This window comes from Nerophis lumbriciformis, linkage group LG17 (genome assembly GCF_033978685.3).
Source record: "Nerophis lumbriciformis linkage group LG17, RoL_Nlum_v2.1, whole genome shotgun sequence".
Taxonomy (NCBI): domain Eukaryota; kingdom Metazoa; phylum Chordata; class Actinopteri; order Syngnathiformes; family Syngnathidae; genus Nerophis; species Nerophis lumbriciformis.
The window spans coordinates 35,462,501-35,478,540 of record NC_084564.2 but is presented as its reverse complement, the minus strand read 5'-3'; positions in this window follow the sequence as shown (position 1 = coordinate 35,478,540).

The following is a 16,040-nucleotide window of genomic DNA, read 5'->3' as shown; positions in this document are numbered from 1 at the left end:
TGACAGTAGAAAGTCGTTGTCGCAATTGTTGGATATGACTTCAAACCATAACCAAGCATGCATGACTATAGCTCTTGTCTCAAAGTATGTGTACTGTCACCACCTGTCACATCACGCCCTGACTTATTTGGAGTTTTTTTAATGTTTTCCTGTGTGTAGTGTTTTAGTTCTTGTCTTGCGCTCCTATTTTGGTGGCATTTCCTGTTTTCCTGTAGCAGTTTCATGTCTTCCTTAAACGTTATTCCCCGCATCTGCTTTGTTTTAGCAATCAAAAATATTTCAGTTGTTTTTACTCCTTCTTTGTGGGGACATTGTCGATTGTCATGTCATGTTCGGATGTACTTTGTGGACGCCGTCTTGGCTCCACAGTAAGTCTTTGCTGTCATCCAGCATTCTGTTTTTGTTTACTTTTGTCAGTTAGGTTTTAGTTTCATTCTGCATAGCCTTCCCTAAGCTTCAATCCCTTTTCTTAGGGGCACTCACCTTTTGTTTATTTTTGGTTTTAAGCATTAGACACCTTTTACCTGCACCCTGCCTCCCGCTGTTTCTGACATCTACAAAGCAATTAGCTACCGGCTGCCACCTACTGATACGGAAGAATATTATACGGTTACGCTGCCGAGCTCTAGACAGCACAGACACTCAACAACGGCACATTATTTGCAGATTATAATTAGTGGTTGGCAAAATATATTTTTAACCCAAATAGGTGAAATGACATGATCTCCCACAGCACACCAGACTGTATCTCACGGCACACTAAAAATGAAGCTAACTGTTTTAATGACATTCAGACTTTACTTCAATCAATAATGGAGCAGCATCTCCTCATCCGTGGCTCACAAGTGCAACAACAAGGCCGGAAATGTGTCCCGTGAAAAAACGTCCGACCGGAACTCTCTAATAACTAAAGTTCCTTGGGTGAATAATGTAAAATCACTACACCGGTATGTTTTAGCGCTTTCATGGCGAGTTTACTGACAGATATAAGTAAAAACTAGGGATGTCCGATAATGGCTTTTTGGTGATATCCGATATTCCGATATTGTCCAACTCTTTAATTACCGATACCGATATCAACTGATATTGATATCAACCGATATATACAGTCGTGGAATTAACACATTATTATGCCTAATATGGACAACCAGGTATGGTGAAGATAAGGTACTTTAAAAAAAATAATAAAAATAATAAAATAAGATAAATAAATTAAAAACATTTTCTTGAATAAAAAAGAAAGTAAAACAATATAAAAACAGTTACATTGAAACTAGTAATTAATGAAAATTTGTGAAATTAACTGTTAAAGGTTAGTACTATTAGTGGACCAGCAGCACGCACAATCATGTGTGCTTACGGACTGTATCCCTGCAGACTGTATTGATATATATTGATATATAATGTAGGAACCAGAATATTAATAACAGAAAGAAACAACCCTTTTGTGTGAATGAGTGTGAATGAGTGGGGAGGAAGGTTTTTTTGGATTGGTGCACTAATTGTAAGTGTATCTTGTGTTTTTTATGTTGATTTAATAAAAAAATAAAAAAATAAATAAAAATAAAAATAAACGATACCGATAATAAAAAAAACGATACCGATAATTTCCGATATTACATTTTAACGCATGTATCTCTAGTAAGAACTTTACACTACTTTATATTAGAAATGGCAACAGTGCAGGATGAATGTCCCATAACAAGAAGATAGAGAAAAACAAGAAGCTTATCAACTACGGTGTCTCCACGGACTACAAAGGCGGAAGCGCGCAAATTTTCAGGACTTATGCAGAACTAAAACATTTTTGACAGATTTTCGAGTGCCGTGTGTAATGTTCTTAATTTTCAATGGAACATTTAGAGTTTTGGTGTTGTTTACTTGAGTCATATTGCAGACGACACATATCTCTTATGTGTGACAGCCATCTACTGGTCACACGTTAAGAACTTTACACTACTTTATATTAGAAATGGCAACAGCAGAGGGTGAATGTCCCATTACAAGAAGATAGTGGAAAAAAATAAGCTTATCGACTACGGCATCGGCACAGACCACAGTGGCGGACCTGCGCAAATTTTCAGGACTTATGCAGATCTCAAATACACATCAGCAGGTACCAGAAGGTAAGAAAAGTTGGTTTTGCATAATATTGTGAAACAAAACGCCAGGTAATATGTCTGCTAATAGGTGCTATTTTGCGGTCCTTATACACACACCATAGTAATACTTGTATCTCTGACTACGGTTTCCGTAATGGGCCGACAATCCATCAAGCGGTGCGGCTTCAAAGTCATACTAAAACATTTTGATGTAATTTTCTTTATTTTCAATGGAACATTTAAAGTTTTGGTGTTTACTTGAGTCAAATTGCAATCTACACGTATATTTTATGTGTGACTGCCGTCTACTGGTCACACTTATCATTTTAAGTGTCACACCCCGCCTCGGGTGAAGGTAATGTAACTTTTGCAAACCAGACTTTTAAAGCAAGGATGAAAAGGCACGCAGTTGGTAACAGTTTACAATAGTGATGGGTTGATGAGGCGTCATGAAGCGTGTCGACACATTGCAAAACTGTATTGATACTGTGTCGATACTGTGTCACTAAATACTGACATCTGCTGGACATTAAAAATCCCTACAGGCAACCTATGGACCGACTCAACTGACACTGATTTTATGACCTAGTATATACAATAATATAAACCAAGTCATTGTATTTCATTTAGGATTATTTCATATCTTCATTTAAATAAAAATATATTTTTATCTGTTTTAGATACAGTCAATAAATATTGTGAACATGTATCATAACATGGAAAACTAAGAGAACGTGTTGTAAATGAGGATGCTTGTGGACTGGGAATTTTTATTATTATTTTTTTACACATTTTTATTTTTAAAAAAACAGTTTTTCCAACGTATTCAATTTTAGACGATTTCTCTTAGTTATTATTTCTTCGGCTGTAGAAAAGACCCGCTAACAGAGCACAGAGGAGACGGGAGTGCGACACAGTTCGCGTATCGGTCACGTGACCAAAACAGCTATGATCGGTCACGTGACTTTCTAAAAGCGGTACCCGCACCGACACAGGGTTTTGCTCTATGAGCTTGACGCATGCGCCGATGCATCGATGTTGCCGGACCCATCATTAGTTTACAAACATTTATTTAAATCCCAAAAGTGTCAAAAGGTGAACAACAACAGGAGGAGGAAACAAAGCACCCAAAATCTCAGTAGATGTTTGATACATGGAGACCTGAGCTTCTGGTAGTGACAGACAGCAGACTGTCAGAAATATGGCATTTTTCAACTTAAATAGCCCATAGCCCCGCCCACTAGCTCGGACCAATTTGACAGGGGGAATTAAGAATACAGTTCTTTTGTAAATTACACCATAAATAACTATCTCATGTCTAAAAGTATTCACATAGTACTTTTGCATTTGTAGATCAGTCATTTTTGTATACGGTGTATTCAGGTTTGGATAACATCACTTTTAAATGTCCAGTGTCCTTCTGTAACACCCAGCTTTTGAGAACAATGGTTCGGCCCAAATTAGGCCTAATCAGTCAAGGCAGGTGTGTTCACCTATATAAAGCCCTCAGCCCCACCCTGACTCTTTTAGCCACCCGTTCAGAGTCATGGTGAGTAACAGATTATAATTTGTTTGTTGAGCGCATGTTATCTTCACTGACTCAAAAAGATTGAATGTTTGTTGTTTGTCCAAGTTGTGCTTCCTTACAAATGTGCACGGTTTGTAAGGAAGTTTAAGGTCAGACAGTGACATTGGGGGGTCAAACTGTCACAGTAAGCAAAACCAAAATCAGGCACACCAGATTATAAGGCACACTGCACTGCAAAAAATCAATGTTCAAAAACAAGAAGAAAAAAAAATACAAAAATTAGGGGTATTTTATTTGAAATAAGCAAAATTATCTGCCAATAGAACAAGAACATTCGGCTTGTCAAGATTTTCCAAAACAAGTAAAATTAGCTAACCTCAATTAACCCCAAAATACCTTTAAAATAAGTATATTCTCACTAATAACTGTACTACTATATGAGTACGTATTTTCTATTGTTTCATTGAAAAAAAACAGCAAAGTCCAAGTCCACCTACTCAGTGGCCTAGTGGTTAGAGTGTCTGCCCTGAGATCGGTAGGTTGTGAGTTCAAACCCTGGTCGAGTCATACCAAAGACTATAAAAATGGGAGCCATTACCTCCCTGCTTGACACTCAGCATCAAGGGTTGGAATTGGGGGTTAAATCACCAAAAATGATTCCTGGCCGCGGCCACTGCTGCTGCCCACTGCTCCCCTCACCTCCCAGGGGGTGAACAAGGGGATGGGTCAAATACAGAGGACAAATGTCACCACACTTAGTGTGTGTGTGATAGAGATGCGCGGTTTGCGGACACAACCGCGGAGTCCGCGGATTATCCGCGGGTCGGGCGGTTGAAATTAAAAAAAATTAAATTTTAAATAGATTCAGGCGGGTGGCAGTTAAACCAATTCGGAAATATATATACATCGTTAAATGTTGTTACCCACATACAAAAAACGAGCAGCACTCTTTGAAACAGGCAATTATTTATCATCAGGCACCTGCAGCACGCCACAACAGAAGAAGAAAAAAAAAAAGATGGCCACGCCGGCAGCAAACGTGGTACGCGACAAACTAAAAAAGGGAATACTAAATACCAGGGGAAAAAAAGGCCAGAAAAGTTCAGCGTGGACTCGTTTTTATGAGGTTGTAAATCAGGATGATAGTAATGCTGGCTACGTGATTTGCAAGAGCTGCGACGCTGTTTATGTCTACGACAGTCACAAAACCGGGACATCTAACATGGTGCATCACATTTGTGCAAAACCCCGAATCTCCACAAACACCCTGAGCATGAGCAGTTTCGTCCGCCGTGATCCCAGAAGAGTGCCACAGGATGTTAAAACAAGGCTTACAGATGCATGTGTGAACGCAGCTGCCTGCAGCAGTTTGAGTGGCGCCAGCACGCTTGGAGGTGCGCTCAGCGCGGCTCCCAGATGATTGCGCACTGGTGTGCGTCTGGGCCGTGACAGCGTGGCACGCATTGAATGTCTCTGCTGAATTGGATCAGTCTCCTTTCTTTAACAGGCAAAAGCTTTATAACCTCACTAATGCCTTGCATCGTCTATATTAGATATATAACAACGGGTGGGTGCGGGCGGGTGCGGTTTTGATAAAATGTTAGTTCGGGTGGATGGCGGATGGGTGACGACTTTTGTGATGCGGTTGCGGATGAAATAATTGCCTATCCGCGCATCTTTAGTGTGTGACAATCATTGCTACTTTAACTTTACTTTATTTGGCTGTCCTCTGTTTTAATGTGAGACACACTTGTGTCAAAGTCATGATTTTTTTTTTCATGCTTGAAATAAGAAATTATGACTTTAAAAAAAGTAGTTTTATACTTGTGAGTGTTGATGACACAGCTTTGCAACAGTTGATATTCTAGTTTCAAGCATGTTTTACTCAATATAGGCCATAACATCTCAGCAACAAGCTGTAATATCTTACTGAGATCATTTAGGACCAAAACACTTAAAACAAGTAAAACACTCTAACATAAAATCTGCTTAGTGAGAAGAATTATCTTATCAGACAGAAAATAAGCAAATATCACCCTTATTTGAGATATTTCATCTTACTTAGATTTCAGTTTTTGCAGTGTGTTGAAAATGAAAGGATTTTAAGTGCGCCTTATAGTCCGAAAAATACGGTATATCACCCTGAATGCAGTTTCTGACATATAGCGTATTCTATTTAACTCGAAAACGGTGTGCAACATGATGGACCGTTTATGACAGAAAATGTTTTTTTAATTTGAGCGCCAGGGTTTGTGTGTGTGTGTGTGTGTGTGTAATCTTTGTAAACGGCAGCCTTATCACCATCTTGCAAATGGACAGTATGGTGTTGCTCCAAAGCCTCTGCCGAGCCGACTCGGTTCCAACGATTCCCTTGTCTCCTTTACATCTCCATTGTCGACACTCTCCCGCCCCCTGCTACTGTATGTGCCTTCTTATCAGCTCCCTACATTCCCTTGTGCTCCCCCAGCTGTGTCTTTTTTGCACCATTATTACTCTTGCTGTCTTCATTCATTCAGTCATGTTCTTACTCAGTCAGCACTCGACTGGTCTCATCTCTTTCCTCCAGCCTCCACCTCACTCACTGATCATTGGTTTGCTTGTTAGGAACACAAAATCTACTCATTTCCTACTCATCTCTTAAGTTTTTTCAAGGTAGTTTAGTGGCAAGCTTAGGTTTTTCGCTTATGTATGGAGATAGCATTCTTCCGGTCTGCAGACTCAGCATTGAAAATAGGAATCATTAACAAATCAATCAATCAATCAATCAATGTTTATTTATATAGCCCTAAATCACAAGTGTCTCAAAGGGCTGCCCAAGCCCCAACGGCATCCTCGGTTCAGAGCCCACATAAGGGCAAGGAAAAACTCACAACCCAGTGGGATGTCAATGAGAATGACTATGAGAAACCTTGGAGAGGACCGCAGATGTGGGTGACCCCCCCCCCCCCCCACCCCCTCAAGGGGAGACCGGATGAAATGGACGTCGAGTGGGTTTAGCATAATATTGTGAAAGTCCAGTCCATAGTGGATCTAACATAATAGTGAAAGTCCAGTCCATAGTGGGTCTAACATAATAGTGAGAGTCCAGTCCATAGTGGATCTAACATAATAGTGAGAGTCCAGTCCATAGTGGATCTAACACAATAGTGAGAGTCCAGACCATAGTGGATCCAACATAATAGTGAGAGTCCAGACCATAGTGGATCTAACATAATAGTTAGAGTCCAGTCCATAGTGGATCTGACATAATAGTAAGAGTCCAGTCCATAGTGGATCTAACATAATAGTGTGGGAGTCCAGTCCATAGTGGATCTAACATAATAGTAAGAGTCCAGTCCATAGTGGATCTAACATAATAGTGTGAGAGTCCAGTCCATAGTGGATCTAACATAATAGTGAGAGTCCAGTCCATAGTGGATCTAACATAATAGTGATAGTCCAGTCCATAGTGGATCTAACACAATAGTGAGAGTCCAGACCATAGTGGATCCAACATAATAGTGAGAGTCCAGACCATAGTGGATCTAACATAATAGTTAGAGTCCAGTCCATAGTGGATCTGACATAATAGTAAGAGTCCAGTCCATAGTGGATCTAACATAATAGTGTGGGAGTCCAGTCCATAGTGGATCTAACATAATAGTAAGAGTCCAGTCCATAGTGGATCTAACATAATAGTGTGGGAGTCCAGTCCATAGTGGATCTAACATAATAGTGAGAGTCCAGTCCATAGTGGATCTAACATAATAGTGAGAGTCCAGTCCATAGTGGATCTAACATAATAGTGAGAGTCCAGTCCATAGTGGATCTAACATAATAGTGAGAGTCCAGTCCATAGTGGATCCAACATAATAGTGAGAGTCCAGTCCATAGTGGATCCAACATAATAGTGAGAGTCCAGTCCATAGTGGATCTAACATAATAGTAAGAGTCCAGTCCATAGTGGGGCCAGCAGGAGACCATCCCGAGCGGAGAGGGGTCAGCAGCGCAGAGATGTCCCCAACCGATGCACAGGCGAGCGGTCCACCCCAGGTCCCAACTCTGGACATCTAGCACTTCATCCATGGCCACCGGACCTGTGCCCCCCCTTTCCACAAGGGAGAGGGGGGCAGAAAAGAAAAGAAACGGCAGATCAACTGGTCTAAAAAGGGGGTCTATTTAAAGGGGAGAGTATACAAATGAGTTTTAAGATGGGACTTACATGCTTAAAAGTTTGGTTGATTCCAGGAGAATCGGAACGGTTCCCATTCATGCCTGATGCTCCACTCCCAACCCGAGACAGGAACTAAGCACATTGACATTGAAAGCAGTAAGCCTCCTTGGTAGTCATACAGGCGGTCAATTGTTGTTTTGTCACATACGAACAATTTTAGTTCGGTGCATGAGGCATTCCCATGCTGTAAATCCCTTTCGAATTACTGTAATTTCCAGGCAATAGAGCACATCGACAAAACCCAAAACCAGTAAAGTTGGCACGTTGTGTAATTCGTAAATACAAACAAAATACAATGATTTGCAAATCCTTTTCAAGCCCAGCGAAGCCGGCTGCGTTTCTGGATGTGGTTGATAAATGGTTTCGCCTTGCATAGTAGAGTTTTGACTTGCACTTACAGATGCAGCGACCAACTGTAGTTACCGACAGTGGTTTTCTGAAGTGTTCCTGAGCCCATGTGGTGATATCTTTTACACACTGATGTCGCTTGTTGTTGCAGTACCGCCTGAGGGATCGAAGGTCCGTACACCTAGTGTGTGTGTGACAATCATTGGTACTTTAATTTTTTTAATATCATGGCTTACGTGCAGTGATTTCTCCAGATTCTCTGAACATTTTGATGATACTACGGACCGTAGATGGCGAAATCCCTAAATTCCTTGCAATAGCTCATTGAGAAATGTTGTTCTTAAACTGTTGGACGATTTGCTCACGCATTTGTTGACAAAAGTGGTGACCCTCGCCCCATCCTTGTTTGTGAATGACTAAGCATTTCATGGAAGCTGCTTTTATAATAATAATAATAATAATAATAATGAATTACATTTGTAACGCACTTTACATTTGTTAAAATCTCAAAGTGCTACAAAGTATAAAAATAAAGGAAATAAAAAAATAACAAATAAAAATAGAAAGTTACAATATATAATAAAAAACTGAAATAGAAATGAAATCATGACACATACTAGATAAAACAGAAACATAGATACAAATAGAAATAAAAGCATTAAAGCACTGGATAAAACAGATATACCCAATCATGGCACCCACCTGTTCCGAATTAGCCTGTTCACCTGTGGGATGTTCCAAATAAGTGTTTGATGAGCAGACCTCAACTTTCTCAGTCTTTTTTGCCATTGGGGCAACTTTTTTAAACATATAGCAGGCATTAAATTCCAAATGAGCTAATATTTGCAAAAAAATAACAAAGTTTACCTGTTCGAATGTTAAATATCTTGTCTTTGCAGTCTATTCAATTGAATATAGGTTGAAGAGGATTTGCAAATCATTTTATTCTGTTTTTATTTACCATTTACACAACGTGCCAACTTCACTGGTTTTGGATTTGTAGATTTAATGTAAACAGTTACATTTGTCGATCGTGACCTTCTCCATTGGTCTGATGTCCATCCCATCCATTTTCAACCGCTTGTCTCTTTCGGGGTCGCGACGAGGGTAAATTTATTGGCGGCATGTGAAGCTTGTGAACCCAGAAAAAAACAAAGCGCATTGTTCAAAGCGTGGGAAAAAAGTAGCGCCTTATAGTCCCAAAATGACGGTATGTCGGTGTCATCGTGTTTATGGCTCACTATTATCAGTTGTTAGTAGGGTTGTACGGGATATCGGTATTAGTTTAGTACCACGATACTAATGAATAATTTTTGGTACTATACCACCTCTAAAAAGTACCAGTCCGCCGCTCCCCCGTCGTCGTCACGTCATGACATTGCTGGTTTTACGAGCATGTTCGGCAGCGCACAATCACAGAGTACTTACAAGCAGACACAGTGTGTAGACAGAAAAGGGAGAATGAACGCATTTTGGCTTAAAAACTAACGATAAAGTTGAAGTTATAACACTGAAACGCCCTCAGGAAGAGGTGCTTTAAGACATGGCTATCTAGCTAGCGTCTCGCTAGTCCATCCGCTGTCTGCAGTGTTTTAGCTACTTCTAAATCACTAATCCTCGCCTCCATGGCGACAAATAAAGTACGTTTCTTTAGCTAAAAAGATTCACTACCAGTGTTGGGACTAACGCGTTACAAAGTTTTGGCGGTAACTAGTAGTCTAACGCATTATTTTTTTTATATTCAGTAACTCAGTTACCGTTACTACATGATGCGTTACTGCGTTATATTACGTTATTTTTTATATAGTATTGGCTAGAAACAGAAGATCTGAGTGTGTTTTATTGGAGAGTTGCAGTGTCGTCCTTCTGAATGTTTTTGTGTCACAAGGGAGAGAAGAGGCGCGCTGTGTGTGTGTGTGTGTGTGTGTGTGTGTGTGTGTGTGTGTGTGTGTGTGTGTGTGTGTGTGTGTGTGTGTGTGTGTGTGTGTGTGTGTGTGTGTGTGTGTGTGTGTGTGTGTGTGTGTGTGTGTGTGTGTGTGTGTGTGTGTGTGTGTGTGTGTGTGTGTGTGTGTGTGTGTGTGTGTGTGTGTGTGTGTGTGTGTGTGTGTGTGTGAAGGGGAGGGTGGGTGTGTCTGTGTTTACTAACAAGACATCATTGTGGAGCCGCAGTCGAGTTTCTTAACATGGAGATATTCTCACTACTTTTCTTTGGTCGAGCAAAAAGAAAAGAACATTTTAGTTAAATGTAAGTTGTGTCTTGGATCAAAGATCCTATCTACTGCCCAAAACAGCAATTCAAATCTGCTGAAACAGCTACAAAAGCAACATGCTTCGACGAAGCTAGTAAAGAGAGACACACTTCACCTAAGGATTTTAACGGCGGGACTGCTCGCCAGGACAACATTGATAGAGCCATTGCAGCATGTGTGGTATAAGACATGCAGACTATTTCTACAGTGGAGTCACCCGATTTCAGGCAGCTAATTAGCATGATAGCGGGCGTCAAACGGCAAATGGCACGAAAACATTTTCCAAGTTCCTGGACACAGTGGACAGTGAGTACATAAACATGGAAAGCAAGCGAAAGAAGACACTCAAAACTCTGCCTCTGCTCATCATTTATCACTGAAGGTACACACTCTGTCAATTCTCTTATATACTCTTTCATTCTAGACTTCTAGAGTGTTTAATTATCACATCACTCTAAATGTATAGATATAAAGAGGGATCTTAGTGGGCCAGGCCAATCTTTCCTTTTCTCTAAACTAAAAGTGGGGAAATGCGTAGAGTGTTCTGGGCTTCAGTACAGTGTTGATCTCCTGAAGACATGATTTTATTTCACAATTCCTTGAGAGAAAAAAATGCCTGGTTAGGCTTTGTGTATAGCAGTATGTGTGCTGTATATAGTGACATGACATATAATCATGTCATGTGTGCCTTCCTTGGGTGAAGCCAGGTTTACAGCTATGTTGTTTTTATGCTGTTTGTTACTTATGTATGTTATGTTGCAGCTATTTAAAATAGTTTTGTAATTTGTTCTGACCTGAAACGAATTGGCCCTTTGTCTTTGTGTGTTGTATGTAGACCACATTGCTTAGCAGAGTTCAGTGATGCAAATGCATGTCAAATTGATCAACAAATTGTATTATTCTCCAGTGCAATAACAGTACTGACATGAAGGCTAAAAGGGCATTAATGGGAGCCTTTTAAAAAAAAAAAGAAGAAAAAAAAAAAGTATCTTGTTACTTTTCACAGTAACGCATTACTTTTTGGTGTAAGTAACTGAGTTACTTTTGAAATAAAGTAACTAGTAACTGTAACTAGTTACTGGTTTTCAGTAACTAACCCAACACTGTTCACTTCACACCATAACTCACTGGCGTCACAATGTAAACAAACGCCATTGGTGGATCTACATCTAACATCCACTGTAATGATACCAAGTACAGTAGCGTATCTAGTCGATACTACTATGATTACGTCAATATTTTTTGGCATCACATCTTCTTTCGGTTTTTTTAAATGTATATTATGTTTATAAACTCAGGAAATATGTCCCTGGACACATGAGGAGTTTGAATATGACCAATGTATGATCCTGTAACTACTTGGTATTGTATTGATACCCAAATTTGTGGTATCATTCAAAACTAATGGAAAGCATCCAAACAGAAGAATAAGTGATTATTACTTTTTAACAGAATTGTAGCTAGAACATGTTAAAAAAGAAAGTAAGCAGATATTAACGTTAAATGAACAAGTAGATTAATAATTTATTTTCTACCACTTGTTCTTTATAATGTTGACAAAATAATAGATTCAAGATCAAGATGCTTTATTATTGTCCATTCTTTAATATGTACAAGACACATAAGAACTGAAATTTCATTTTCGGCACAGTCCCACTAAGAGCAGACATACGTTACAGGGAGACAAGACGGGACCGCCAACGGATCAGCCATTTACAGGGGGAGAGTAAAAAATATCAGTCTAAAGCTGGACCCTCAGGAGGGGGTCCAGACTGAGTCCAAGGGGAAAAACTCATTTAGCATAGCACACATAAACATGTTACATATAATAGAATGATACATGACACAATATGTTACTGCATATGTCAGCAGCTAAATTAGGAGCCTTTGTTTGTTTACTTACTACCAAAAGACAAGTTGTCTTGTATGTTCACTATTTTATTAAAGGACAAACCTGCAATAATAAACATATGTTTAATATACCGTAAGATTTTTTGTTAAAATAATATTTTTTTGTGGTCCCCTTTATTTAGAAAAGTACCAAAAAGTATCTAAATAATTTTGGTACCGGTACCGGTAGCAAAATATTGGTATCGGGACAACACTAGTTGTTAGTTTTACATGTGTATGATGACTGTTAAAACTGTTGAAATGTTATTTCACGTGCCATTTTACCAATATGTTTCAAAAACAATACAGAAGTTACACAATCGGAAAAGCCAGTTTATTGCAAATCACTTTGTTTGCCGATAATAAAATAAATCAGCCATAAAGATACAGCTTAAAAAATTGCCTTTTATGGAAATGATAGAAATAGCTTAATGCGCTTAGGCGTATTGTCATAGGACAATGAAATGTCCTATAAAGGAAGATCTTGGTCATACCGCAAAGGCCTATCTCATTTTATTCCATTCTCTGCATTTTACCACTCTTATTACCACCATTACATTACACGGGCACTCAACGTGAGAATGCAAGTGTTCCTCGCTGTGGTTTATTGTCAGACTGCCATTGTCCCCTCGGGTGAGCTTTATAGTCGGGGGGTAATCCTCGTATTGAGGGTGTCTGTCGGCATAAATTTGCCGTGACAAATTCCCCTGCAAATCCATTGTGCTCGGTGAAAGAAAGTGATCCCATCAGATGCGCAGCCTTTCCAGAGAATCGGCTCCAACATGGTTCTTCGAAAGACACTTGCTGCAAAGACGACTTGTTTATCAGAACAGATTTAATTGCCCTGGCACTTTCGCACTTCCAATTGTCTGGGTGTTATCGACTCCAAACGTGAAATCGGCAGGCATGATTGTTAAAAACAGAGCACTATGGACATGGCCAGAGTCAGGCTATGTCTACACTAAACCGGATAACCCCTTAAACCAGGTGTCGGCAACCCGCGGCTCTAGATGCGGCTCTTTAGCGCCGCCCTAGTGGCTCTCTGGAGCTTTTTCAAAAAATGTATGAAAAATGGAAAAAGATGAGGGGAAAAAAATCTATTTTTGTTGTAATATGGTTCTGTAGGAGGACAAACATGACACAAACCTCCCTAATTGTTACAAAGCACACTGTTTATATTAAACATGCTTCACTGATTTGAGTATTTGGCGAGCGCCGTTTTGTCCTACTAATTTTGGCGGTCCTTGAACTTACGTAGTTTGTTTACATGTATTACTTTCTTCGACTTTCTAGGACGTGTATTATGCCACTTATTTTTCTGTCTCATTTTGTCCACCAAACTTTTAAGGTTGTGCATGAAAGGTGAGTTTTGTTGATGTTATTGACTTGTGTGCAGTGCTAATCAGACATATTTGGTCACTGCATGACTGCAAGCTAATCGATGCTAACAGGCTATTTAGGCTAGCTATATGTACATATTGCATCATTATGCCTCATTTGTAGCTATATTTGAGGTCATTTAGTTTCCTTTAAATCCTCTTAATTCCATGACACACTATCTGTATGTAATATGGCTTTTAATTTTTTGCGGCTCCAGACAGATTTGTTTTTGTATTTTTGGTCCAATATGGCTCTTTCAACATTTTGGGTTGCCGACCCCTGCCTTAAACTAATTATATTTAGCCTAAGCCCCGTTTCAGCCACACTAAACCAGCGTTTAAGGTCCTCCCCCTCGGACAATTTTTTACACGGGTAAGTGCGCCGTGTATTTCTTGAATCTCCGGCTCTTAGCTTTGTACGGACTCATTGATCGTTTACAAACTGAGTTCGGAGAGGAAGTGACGCCAGAAAGACCGCCGCCCCACACAGGAAGTGACGTCGGAAAGAACGCGCCACAGCCAGCTTCGTAATAAAGCAGTTTCGTAACTCGGAGGTAAACACTGGAAATATGGAGGCGAGTCATCCAGACATGCCCGTGTTGCTCCTTCCTCTCCATGTACAGACACTTGTGGAAATCACACATGAATACCTTAAGACAGGGGTGTCAAACTCAAATACAGAGTGGGCCAAAATTTAAAACTGAACCTAGCCGCGGGCCAAGGTTGAACAAATTAACCTTTTAATAGGGACCCAAACAAGTTTTGCATTGAATATTGAACAAGCAAGGCTTATATAACTTTATAGTGACATGCAAAATCGAGTTTCAAATAATAATAATAATTAAAAAATATCAATGGCATATCAAATACAATTAAAATAAAAATTTAATGCCTCTTTTCTATTTGCAGCCTTCTGAGGTAAATATCAACATTATTTTTTTCCACATGCTAATAAATTTGAAAATAAAATAACAATGAATAGACCAACCATTCAGGACTTTAAACTGCTCTGTTTGCAACACACTGATCTAATCTGATGTGCCTAAGCCAGATACCTGCCATCTTTTCTTGGATGTTAGTTCATTAATGTCGGGGCTCAGGCTTTGAGCTGAGGCAACCTTCATTATCGAACGAAGGTGTTCATCAGTCATTATATCTCGTAGTCCACCCGGACCACAGTCTTGGAGGCGTGTTTTAAATGCACTGCCTTTAACGTACTCTACGAGCTATCGTCACGTCCGCTTTTCATCCATTCTAGCATCGTTCAGACCCAGTCACAAGATATGTGCGGCTTCTGTACGCACACACGAGTGACTGCAACGCATACTTCATCAACAGCGATACAGGTTACACTGAGGGTGCCAGTATAAACAACTTTAACACTGTTAGAAATATACGCCACACTGAATCCACACCAAACAAGAATGACAAACACATTTCGGGAGAACATCCACATAAACACAACAGAACAAATACCCAGAATCCTTTGCAGCACTAACTCTTCCGGAACGCTACAAAATTCACCCCCGCTACCACCAAACCCCGCCCCCCACACACACCTTGTAGCGTCCCGGAAGAGTTAGTGCTGCAAAGGATTCTGGGTATTTGTTCTGTTGTGTTTATGTTGTGTTACGGTGCGGATGTTCTCCCGAAATGTGTTTGTCATTCTTGTTTGGTGTGGATTCACAGTGTGGCGCATATTTGTAACAGTGTTAAAGTTGTTTATACGGCCACCCTCAGTGTAACATGTATTGATCAAGTATGAATTGCATTCACTTGTGTGTGCGTGCAGAAGCCGCACATATTATGTGACTGGGCCAGCACTCGTTGGACTGGATGTAAAGCGGACGTGACGATTTTCGGGAGGGGCACTGAAATTTGGGAGTCTCCCAGGAGGGTTGGCAAGTATGAGAATCAGCGGTGAATGCGGTGTAACCGCGGCACCCCCATCTCCTGAATTCGGAGGTCTCAAGGTTGGCAAGTATGGAGGGGGGAGGGGGTTTTAAACGACCATTGTGTGTGTGTGTGTGGACAAGGATAAGGTTAGGTGGGACTTACCCTGGATAACCTTAGTGCAGAATGGGCCTCAATTAGCGAAAGGGTGTTTAAGATCCGCTACAGCGAAAATGTTTTTCAGCCTTTATTCCTCCTACTCCCGCCGTGGGATGCAACCGCCGCCGTCTGATACGCTCGACTCGGCACGGCACGCTTCGCCACTACCTCGTGTGTCTGTTTTTTCCAAATTACCTGACTGCATGAACGTAATTCCCCAGGAACATGAAAGGGGGCCGCATCAGTCTGGATGGTGTTGACTGGTCCGCTACAAACATC